This window comes from Chiloscyllium plagiosum, unplaced genomic scaffold (genome assembly GCF_037043375.1).
Source record: "Chiloscyllium plagiosum isolate Xiang-an unplaced genomic scaffold, Cpla_swu_hap1 HiC_scaffold_9, whole genome shotgun sequence".
NCBI lineage: Eukaryota > Metazoa > Chordata > Chondrichthyes > Orectolobiformes > Hemiscylliidae > Chiloscyllium > Chiloscyllium plagiosum.
Window position 1 is genome coordinate 85,996,132 of NW_028270147.1, and position 10,822 is coordinate 86,006,953.

Below are 10,822 nucleotides of genomic sequence, written 5' to 3' on the forward strand. Positions count from 1 at the left end.
GGGGCGTGGTGGGGGATAAGTGATGGGAAATATAGGATTTCAGGGATTGGGTGGGATGTTCTTTGGAGAGTTGGTGTTGACTCGATGGGCCGAATGGCCCGCTTCCATATTGTAGGAATTCTATGATTAAAGAAAAGGACCTTTCATCATTACTACATTTTCTTGTGTGCCATAGAGATGCCTGGATAAAATAAAAGTTTGGGGGAAGGGTATGGATTGACATTAAAGGGAATGAAAAGGAAGGGGATGGGAGAGAGAAGAGAACATTGGTAATAATGGAATAAGTGGCAAAGGTATGTGGGAAGGAAGACAGTGATCTTAAATGGAGAAGACTGTCAGAAGAATCAAAATCAGAAATTGCTGGAAAACTGGGCAGGTCTGGCAGCATCTGTGCAGAGAAAACAGAGCTAGTGTTGCAGATCCAGTGATCCTTGTTCAGAACTGCTCTCCATAGATGCTGATAGACCTGCTGAGCTTTTCCAGCAATTTTTGTTTGTGTTTCTGTTCTGGCATCTGCATTCTTTGTTGACTGTCAAGAAGATTAATAGCTTAACTAGGTTGGAGATGAAGAAGCTGAATTGGTATGGAGGAAGGTGTTGCGGGCCAATGTGAAGTCATTGGGTGGATGGTCTGTTTAAAATTCAAATTGCGTTTATAGGATGGTGTAAGACTTCTTAAAATTATCTAAGGTGCATCACAGGTAAAATATCTCACCTCCCAAGAGTGTTATGCAATCGACCAAGTAATATAACATCAATTTGAGAGAGCTGGATATACATTTGAAAGTGTTTTTGCAGAGATAGTGCTGGAGAATGGGATCAGGTGAGTAGCTCTTTTGGGAGTCTGTACAGACTCGATAGCTCAAATAGCCTCCTTCTGAATTGTAAAATTCTATGATTCTAGGTATATACGGTCAACATCAGAAATTATCCTGCATTCTTTTGTACACTGGTGACAAATAATAAGGTCTGACAGATTCTGGAAAATCAGAAACAGAAAAATATAAGCTAGTATTGTAAGTCTGCAAGATGTTGTGATAGCTTGACAGCATTTAACAGGAACAATGAAAGGGGAGTGAGAGATTGAAGACAACATCAAGTTATAGCATAAAGCACACTGTGTGCATAGACTTTACAAATGCTGAGCTGCTTTAACTTTGGTGAGCTTTGACTAATTTTTCAGTGTGGATACATTTAATTTCTACTTGTGCTCAATTTGTTTGTCATATTATATTTTGCCAATGGGTACAGCACATTTTATATTCAACAGCACAGAAACAGGCTGTGAGGTAAACTTATCTATATTCCATACAAGTCCTTGCTTGCTTATGCTGTTTTCCCTGACCCAGATCTCTCTTTTTTTTCTTATGCATACATCCTTCTATACGCCTCTTTGATTCATTGATCCTGAACTGCACATTCCCTAATTGATGAACCTGAAGTGTATTTTGTTTAAAAAAAAATCTGAAACTCAACCTTCAGCATCCAAATATACCCATGCGGGACTTTAATAACTATTTAATGGATGAGTCAGACCTGGCTAAAATAGCACCAAAGCATTCCTGAGGTGCACACACAGACAGTAACTGCTGATCATGCAAGCCATTTAATAATTAATCAGGCATACTGATGACCCAATGGGCTAGCAAAATGCCTTTAAATTGGTTTCCAGAGCCTCCAAATGTGCATTTTTGGAAAGTAAACCTGAATACCTAGCAATCCTGAAATAGCTTGTCAAATTACTGAGATGGACAAGTTAAGACAGTGGCTGTTAGGTTGCGCTGGATATCTGTCACACGTTATCAGTATTCATATCACTGATGGGCTCAAGAAAGGCTTATCTTGAATGAGGATGGTTTTACCAAAACCAGTTAATACCACCCCTGATGAATGCATTTATGTGTGGTTGTCAAATCCAGGGCCAATTTGTGCAGGTTATTTGCAAAAGTACTTCAAGTGAGCGAATTGATTGAGGATGCAAATCTCTTGATGGAAATGGCTGGGAGCAGTGGTGCATGGATCTGTATTGACCATGAAACCTCTATCTGCCAGAAGCATGGAGACACGTTCCTAATCTATGAGCTGCATGAATCGTTTATCTTGGTATGGCAGATCTTACTTTCACTGCACAGTCAGAACAAATCCCCTCTCCGTGATGGGAGACCTGACATATAATATGAGAGCTAGTTACTGCAGCGCATCTAATTGATAGGCTTTTGATTGATAAGTATTGCTTTGATTGGACTGCCCTGCCATTGAGATCCAGATTAGAGTCACAGGCTTTAGTTGTCACAAAGTGGACAGTTTGACTAATCAGAAAAAACAAACATTCTGATCATTTTATATTCTTTATAGTTTTGGCCCTTTAGCTGCTCAGTTGAAAAGCACTAATGGCCTTTTTGTGAAATTCACTTTATCAACTTTGACAAATTATATATATTTCATTTGACCGGTTTTGTCAGACTTTTCACAAAACGGATTTTGACCAATATGGGTAATATGTTCATTTTTCCCCTTATAATGCTCTGTTATGTCATTGTCAGTTGGACAGCTGCCTCATTTTACAATGACAACATCTGAACAGTAAAACTTTTCAGGATTTTCAGCTCTCACTCAGCCCCGAAGTAATTTTACACACATACCACACAAAACTCATTGAGGTGTTTCTAAAGCCTATTGTTTGGTTATCATCACCAGCATCCTGTTTGCTCCATCCAAAGACAGGCATTTGGCTCATTCTCTCGTCTTCCTACATCTCTCTATCTTGTGCAGATCTTTTCAGTTGTCAATAACTTGCTTCAATTTTCAAGCCATCCAACATTGGTACTTGCTTTTTTCCCTAAACTCTTCATTGCTTTATATCTTTTACACCCTCTTAAAATGATCCTGATACTGTTTCTCTGTTTTTTCCAAATTGTGTTCAACAAACTTCTTCACTCAATCACTCTCCACAATCTGTCATGACTTGTTAGCGTCTGCACATCTGATCCTTTCCATTCTCCTCCAAACCCACATTTTAAAGCTATTTGGCAAATTGGTCTCCAACTTCCATAAGGCTAATATCCATACAAAAAAAATCCGAATCAAAACTTTTACATCGCTCTTTGAGTTGTTGATTCTGCTATTCAGTGAGAATCCTTCTTCTTGCCAAACATGATAGGTCTCAGCTGGAGGTTTGATCCTCATTTAAAATCATTAATAGATATTCTGAACAGTTGGGACCCCAGTACTCATCCATATGGTACACCAGTACTGATCCTTGCAGTCCTTAGTGTCATAGAGTTGTACAACACAGAAACAAACCCTTCAGTCCAACTCGTCCATGCCAACCTGATATCCTAAATCAACTGGGCAAAAGTGAGGACTGCAGATGCTGGAAATCAGAGTCTAGATTAGAGTGGTGCTGGAAAAGCACAGCAGGTCAGGCAGCATTCGAGGAGCAATCAATCTTATCCCATTTACCAGCATTTTGCCCATGTCTCTCTCAACCTTTTCTATTCACATACTCATCTGGATGCCTTTTAAAAGTTGTAATTGTATCAGCCTGCACCACTTCACAAGTCACAGCCTGTCAATGTGAGAATGATCCAGTTATTCCTACTCTCTGTTTACTGTCAGTTAGCCAATCCTTAATCCATTTGCTATTTTATTCCCCCATTTAATCTTGATAACCACCTTCCTGTGGGAGACATTACCAAAAGCCCTCTGAATATCTAGATGTACTACATCCATCAGCTTACCCCTATTAATTTTGTTAGGACATGCTCAAAAATCTAGTTTGTCAAACACAATTTTTCATTTGTAAATCTATACTGACTTTAATCAGTCAGAACATTTGTATCCAAGTGCCCACTTATCACTACCTTTATGATTGATTCCAGCATTTCCTCCACTACTGAGATGTCTGCAGTTTTCGGCTTTTTATTTTTGTTTTCTTCAATTGTGAGGTAACATTCTTCATTTCCAATCTGCAGGAATCATTCCAGAATCTATGGAATTTTGTAAGATGATCACCAATGCATTGACTATCTTAGCCACCTCCTTCAACACTGTGGGATATGGACAATTATGTACACAGGATTTATCAGCTATCAGCCCCATTAATTTCTCCAATACAGTCCTCTTAACAATACTAATACTTTTAACTCCTCATTCTTCATTGTTACTTGGATCTCTACTTCTAGAACATTTCTTATAAACTCCTAAGTGAAAACAGGCACAAAGTAATCATTTAGCTTCTCTACCATTATAAATTCTATTTCTTCCGTCATAAATTCTCCTGACTCCAACGGACCCCCATATGCCTTAGACAATTTTTTTTTGTGTACCTATAGAAAACTTGCCAGTTCATTTTTCTTTTGCTAGATTATATTCATATTCTATCCGTCTTTTCATTATCTAGTTCTTGGTCCTCTTTTGTTATATTACAAAAGCTTCCAAATCCTTAGACTTATTACTATTTCTGGCCACTTTATAAGCCTTTCCTTTTCATTTTATGTTATTCTTATCTTCCTTTGGCAGGTTGACTGACCTTTTTTTGAGTTTTTGCAACTTGAAGAAATATACAGTTGCTGTAAGCCATGCAATAATTCTTCACTGACTGTTTATTTCTTATGTACAGTCATATCTTTTAAAATAATTTTCCAATCCAGCTCAGCAAGTTATGCCTACGCTTTCATAATTTCCCTGATTCAAACTTAACACCCTTGCTTCATATTGAACTACCTCACTTTCAAATGTAATGTAAGATTCTAATAGATTGTGGTTACTCATCCCTAAATCTTCTTTAGCAACAGAATGATTAATTTTCCCTTTTGTCGTTCTAACTCTAAAATATTCTGCCCTCTAGTTGAGTCTTCAACATGCTGTCCTAGAAAAATCATTCCCAAGACACTCTAGAAATGTGGTCCCCACAATCCTTGCACTCAATTACCAACCCAGTCTGTATTCGGGTTGCCACACATAACTGTGGCCCATACTGCAAGCTTGCCTCATCTCCTGAATAGAACATTCCCCACTCCATCTCTACAATTTGGTGGTTTGTAAATAATCAATATCTGCTGCCTTTTGCTGATTCTAATCTGAGATCACCCTTCACTAACGTATTGACTGTCATCCTTATTATCAGCACAATTCCACTTCCTTTTTCTTCCTGTCTGTCCTTCCTATTGAGTAGTCAATTCTCAGTCCTGGTCATCATACAGCCTTGATTCTGTAATGACAATTAGATTACAGGCATTTCCTCTACTTTTGCTGAGACTGTCTATCTTGTTGGGAATGCTGTTTTTATGCAAGTAACTTTGTCTTCTTGCCACCATTCACTTTCAAGGCATTCTTGATATTCAACTGTAAGAAACAAAACTCACATATTAATAAATTTCAATCCAAATCAAATTCTGAAACAGCGAATATTATTGATACGTACATGCAAGAGCGGGTGCCTAATGAGTAAGCACCCCGATCTGAGGGTTATCTTCTGATTTATGCTGTTCAGCTGCATCTCTCGGTCCTCCCCTTTCACCCCATTGTAGCACGTAACCTATCACAAGCTTTAGTTTCACTCCACCTTTGTCTAACTTCTCTCCGCCTCTGTTTACTTCTCCCATTACTCTAAGGCCTGTCGCCCCTTATTCTTATTTATCTCATTCCTTATATGTGACTATCCTGACATAGTTTGCTGTCTTCGTGTGATCATCCTGCCAAACTAAATTCCATCCGTTTGCCACATCCCTCCTGAGACTGGCACACTATTCTCCTGTTACTGGTACATCCCGCTACACGGTCGCTCTGCCCTATTAGTCATAGATAATTTGGCCTGTTTTCGCTTCTCCTATTCTCCTACGCCTGGTACATCCTGCTCCACGATTGCTCTGCCCTATTAGTCAGAGATAATTCTATCTGTTTTTGCTTCTTTCTGTTTTCCTATGCCTGGTACATCCCGCTCCATGATGGCTCTGCCTTATTAGTCATAGATAATTCTATCTGTTTTTGCTTCTCACTGTTTAGTATTTGCATGCGCAGCCTAATTTTATAATGTAAGCTTTTGCAGAGACACCTGTTCCCTTATTCTGCACAATTTTAACCCTATACCTTACATCAACTCTGTTTCTCACAGCTTCTCTCTTACAGCTTTTCTATTTCCTGTTACCAAATTCACTTCTTTCCAATTTGGATTGTCCTTTAGGTTCCCAACCCCCTAACAAGCCAATTTAAAGCAACCCCAATAGCACTAGCAAATCTCCCTGCAAGGTTATCAACCCCAGTTCTGGTAAGATGCAACCCTTCCATCCTATACAGTTCCTAATTCCTTAGAAATCTGATGCCATCTGTCCAATAGCAGTTCTTCAGCAACATATTCAATTGATCAGTCCTTGTGTTCTTATCCTCACTACCATACGATACAGGGAGGTAATCCTGAGATCACTGCTCTTGAGGCTCTGCTTTTTAAAATTTCCTTCCTGACTTCCTGAAATCTGCCTTCTTGATTTCAATGCTCTTCCTACAATTGGTTTTGGAGCCAATATAGATCACGATTTCTGACTGAGACCCTTCCTCTCGAAGAATACTCTACAAGGCGCTCTGTGGTATTCTAGATCCTGGCCCGAAAAAGGCAACATATCATCCCGGAGACAAGTTTAATGCTACAAAACTGCCTGTCTGATCCTCTGACTATGGACTCCCCTATCATTATTAGCCTTCCATTTTTCTTTCTCCCAGCATTCTCTTCCCATACAGCTGACCTGCTCTTGGTATCAAGAACCTATCTTTTACTGCAGTCCCTTGAAGAACGATAGCCCTTCACTAGTTTATAAAATAGAATACCGATTGGCAACCATGTTAAACATGGGACTTTAGCACTACATGCTTGATTTTCTTAGACTGCCAAGTATTCACCCATTCTCTCTGTGCCTGGAGCATCACCGGGTGCTGCGGTTTCCTCCCACAGTCTAAAGATGTGCAGGTTAGGTGGATTGGCCATGTTAAATTGCTCACAGTGTCAAGGGATGTGCAGGTTAGGTGGGCTGGCCATGGGAAATGCAAGGTTACAGGGATAGTGTTGGGGGTCTGGGTGAAATGCCGTGTTGGTGCAGACTTGATCGACCAAATGGTCTCTTTCTGCACTGTAGGGATTCTATACAATAAGTATGAAATCTATTTATGAAGAGCATGCATAGGACTGGATTAGTTTTCTCCTGATAAATGGTGACAAAAGCTGAAATATCTCTCAAATCGTAGGGGTTGCTGGGTTAACAGTGTGCTAGGATCACAAAGGTTTTTATTGTGGAGGTGATGGAGTGTTTTTTTTTGGAGTGGTGGAGGGTTTGGCTAGTATGGTGTGATGTATGGTGGCATAGGGTAAGTCTGGGCTCACTGACGTTGGAAGCAGATGCTTGTATGTCTTGTGAGGACAATGATGATTGTGGAGTCAGGGCTGAAACTCACCTTTACTCTAAGTACAGCTACTGAGCATCTGCTTAAGGAGTTACATCATCATGGAGTCAGAATATATGGAACTGGAGCCTGAGTCTATAGGATTTCAGAGATGCCTTCTCTTATCAAGCCTATATTTTGTGCTCAATTGTGTTCAGTAAAAGGTATGATCCATAATCTTCTAATGTTCACTCACCTGAGTGGAGACCTATCCTTACTACAATGGGCTGGTTGGGAGCCTCACTCCCCACTCCCACCATTCTCAGGTACTTTGTGGGCGGCACGGTGGCACATTGGTTAGTACTGCTGCCTCACAGCGCCAGAGACCCGGGTTCAATTCCCGCCTCAGGCGACTGACTGCGTGGAGTTTGCACGTTCTCCCCGTGTCTGCATGGGTTTCCTCCGGGTGCTCCGGTTTCCTCCCACAGTCCAAAGATGTGCAGGTCAGGTGAACTGGCCATGCTAAATTGCCCGTAGTGTTAGGTAAGGGGTAAATGTAGGGGTATGGGTGGGTTGCGCTTCGGTGGGTCGGTGTGAACTTGTTGGGCCGAAGGGCCTGTTTCCACACTGTAATGTAATCTAATCTAATCTAAAACATGTTTCACACTGAAGCAATGAAATGAAAGTCATGAATATTTTAATCAAAAGTATTTTTAAATTTTATAACTAACTTTTATACAGTGTATTATGTTGTGTTATGGGGTGCAGGGAATTTGTAAAATATGGGAGCAGACTTCAGAAGCAAAACATTTGTGAATTCCTGTGTTGTATTGTACAGCGACCTTATACAATCAGTGGTTTGTTTAATACAGGAGCTTTACACAAGGGGTATATGATGAAGTGTTACATTATAATGGAACATTACACTGAGGTACCTCACAGTATGATAAGCCACAGCACAGCCATTGCTTCTGACAGGTAACTGTAAACAAGGGTGAGCCAAGTGATATGTTGAGTTTGAAACAGTGTGTGCCTTGCTGTTTGATTGTGTTGCTACCAGCTTCACCTCCATCATCTTTTCATCAGCAGATAGAGTATGTCATGATTAAATCCTTGATGTCACTAAACCCCTAAAATGTAAAGACTATAAATGACATCAAGCAAATATCAAAAATTAATATATTAGCATATTAAAAATTAACTAAGATATATCAAGTGCAGTATATATTTTAATGAGATGCTTAAAATAACAGCTCCTAAGAACTTAATGTTAGGAAGCAATCATAGCAATAATTACCTTACATGAAAGCAGAGAATGCTGGAAATCAATGGGTCAGACAGCAACTGTGGATTGAGAGCAAGCTAACATTTCAAGTCTCGATGACTCTACATCAGAGCATGACTCAAAACTTTAGCTTGCTGTCTTTCTCCATGGATGCTGCCTGACTGGCTGTGATTTCCAGCATTTTCTTGTTTTGAGTACAGATTCCAGCATTTGCAGCAATTTGCTCATATCACATAGTTGCTCAAGAGATACACAGCACGGTTTAGATCAATTCATTGGGGTTTGCCCCATGTTCCCGAAAACTCTTACAAAGCAAACATTTTAGTTTTACTGTATGGTTATTTGGAAGTTTAATGTGAGTTTGGTCCCTGCCCACCATTGCAGCCACTGTCAGTTAATGGTGAAGCCACCTTGCTCACCATTCTGTTAGTCAGACTTTTGACTGCATCCTTTTTGGAGCTTGAGTTGATGGTGGCACAACAAGGGAAATAGAGTATCTAATACCTCAGTAAACATGAGACCAATAGTCTGTCACCATTTCTGATGAGATTTAAAGGTTCAGAAAGGAATAAGAGTAATGGGGGAGAAAAGGTGAATTGAAGTCAAATTGTGTACAAAAAAAAAGAGAGGAAAATGAGAGGACTTCTGAGAGAGAAAAAGAGAAATTACTAATGAGGAATAAGACAACATTCAGAATTTAAATGTTTGCAATCTTGAACAATTTATTATATCCAGAATATTTTTCCTTTTCTTGGCTGGTGAATTGGCACTGCATTAACAATTATAATGCTCAAGTTGATGTTAATACACAAGTCTTGATGATAAAAGACATATTTTGTTGAAAATCTTTGTCTTGCCCTTAACTAAGATAATTTGCAAGAAATGCTAACGTAAAGGGAAAACAAAATGATACTGTAAAGAGGAGAGTTCTAATTGTATCAAATTGCCTCCATACAAAACCCAAACACAATGCCCAACATTAGAATTAATTTTTTGATTGGCAAGTGATTGCTGAATAACTCCGAATGTACAAATAACTGTGCTGTCAACCAATTTAGAATTATCAGTCAGGCTTACAATATGGCACACTCCCAATTACTGGAAGCTATCAAGTTACTGACTTCCCCTCATATTCTTGGGATAATATAATTTACTATCTGTATTCAGTGTCTGTCACATGATCAAGACTTCTATTTTCCACCGAGAATGATTTAGTTTGAAGTCTTTGCCATATTGTGGAGTGTGGGTGGTAGTAGCTCCCCAACTACTTCTGATTTGATTGTCTTCTTTACAGCTGACATTGTTCTGAAGAGACAATAGAGTCATAGTCAGAGAAGTCTACAGCGTGTAGACCCAGTTTTCTCAATTAACCTAGTCCTATTTTCCTATATTTGGACCATATCCCTGCATACCTGAGTACGTGACTAAATTTTTTCATAAATGACAAAATTGACCTCATTTCCACCACTACCTCTGGTAGCCTGTTCCAGACACTCACCATTCTCTGTGTGCAAAAATTGCCTCTCTGGACACCTTTGTATCTCTCCCCTCTCACCTTAAACCTATGCCCTCTACCATGGGGAAAAGCTGTTGGTTATCCACCTTATCTATGCCTCTCATGATTTTATAGACTGATATAAGGTTACTCCAGAGTCACCTACACTTCAGGGAAAAAAAAGGTCCCAGCCTATCCAACCTCGCCTTATAATTCAAACTTTCCAGTCCAGGTAGCATCCTAGAAAATATTTTCTACACTCTTTCTAGTTTAGCAATCTCCTTTCTATAGTAGGACACCCAGAACTGCACACAGTACTCCAAACGTGGCCTTACCAATGTCATCCCAACTCATGTACTCAATGCTCTGACCAATGAAAGCAAGCATGCTGAATGCATTCTTCACCACCCTGTCTACCTATGACTCCACTTACAGGACCTTTGAACCAGTACCCTGAGAACTCTTTGTATTATAACACTCCCCAGGCCCTTTCATTGACTGTGTAAATCCTGCCCTGGTCTGTCTTACCAAAGTGCAACACCTTGCATTTAACTAAATTAAACTCCATCCACCATTCCTCAGTCCACTGGCCCAGTTGATCAAGATCTTGCTGCATTCCCAGATAAACCTCTTCACAGCCCACTATACCACCAATCTTGGTGTCATCGGCAA

The 10,822-nt window shown here is 39.8% G+C and overlaps 1 long non-coding RNA gene across 1 annotated transcript in view; it reads right to left on the reverse strand.

The window, feature by feature from the left end:
* Positions 1 to 5,513, reverse strand: part of LOC148149188 (uncharacterized) — a 69,778-nt gene extending 64,265 nt beyond the window's left edge. Inside the window, exon 1 of the long non-coding RNA XR_015758202.1 lies at positions 5,425 to 5,513. This is a non-coding gene — a long non-coding RNA (uncharacterized LOC148149188). The remainder of the gene's footprint in view (positions 1 to 5,424) is intronic.
* Positions 5,514 to 10,822: the final 5,309 nt, after the last annotated feature.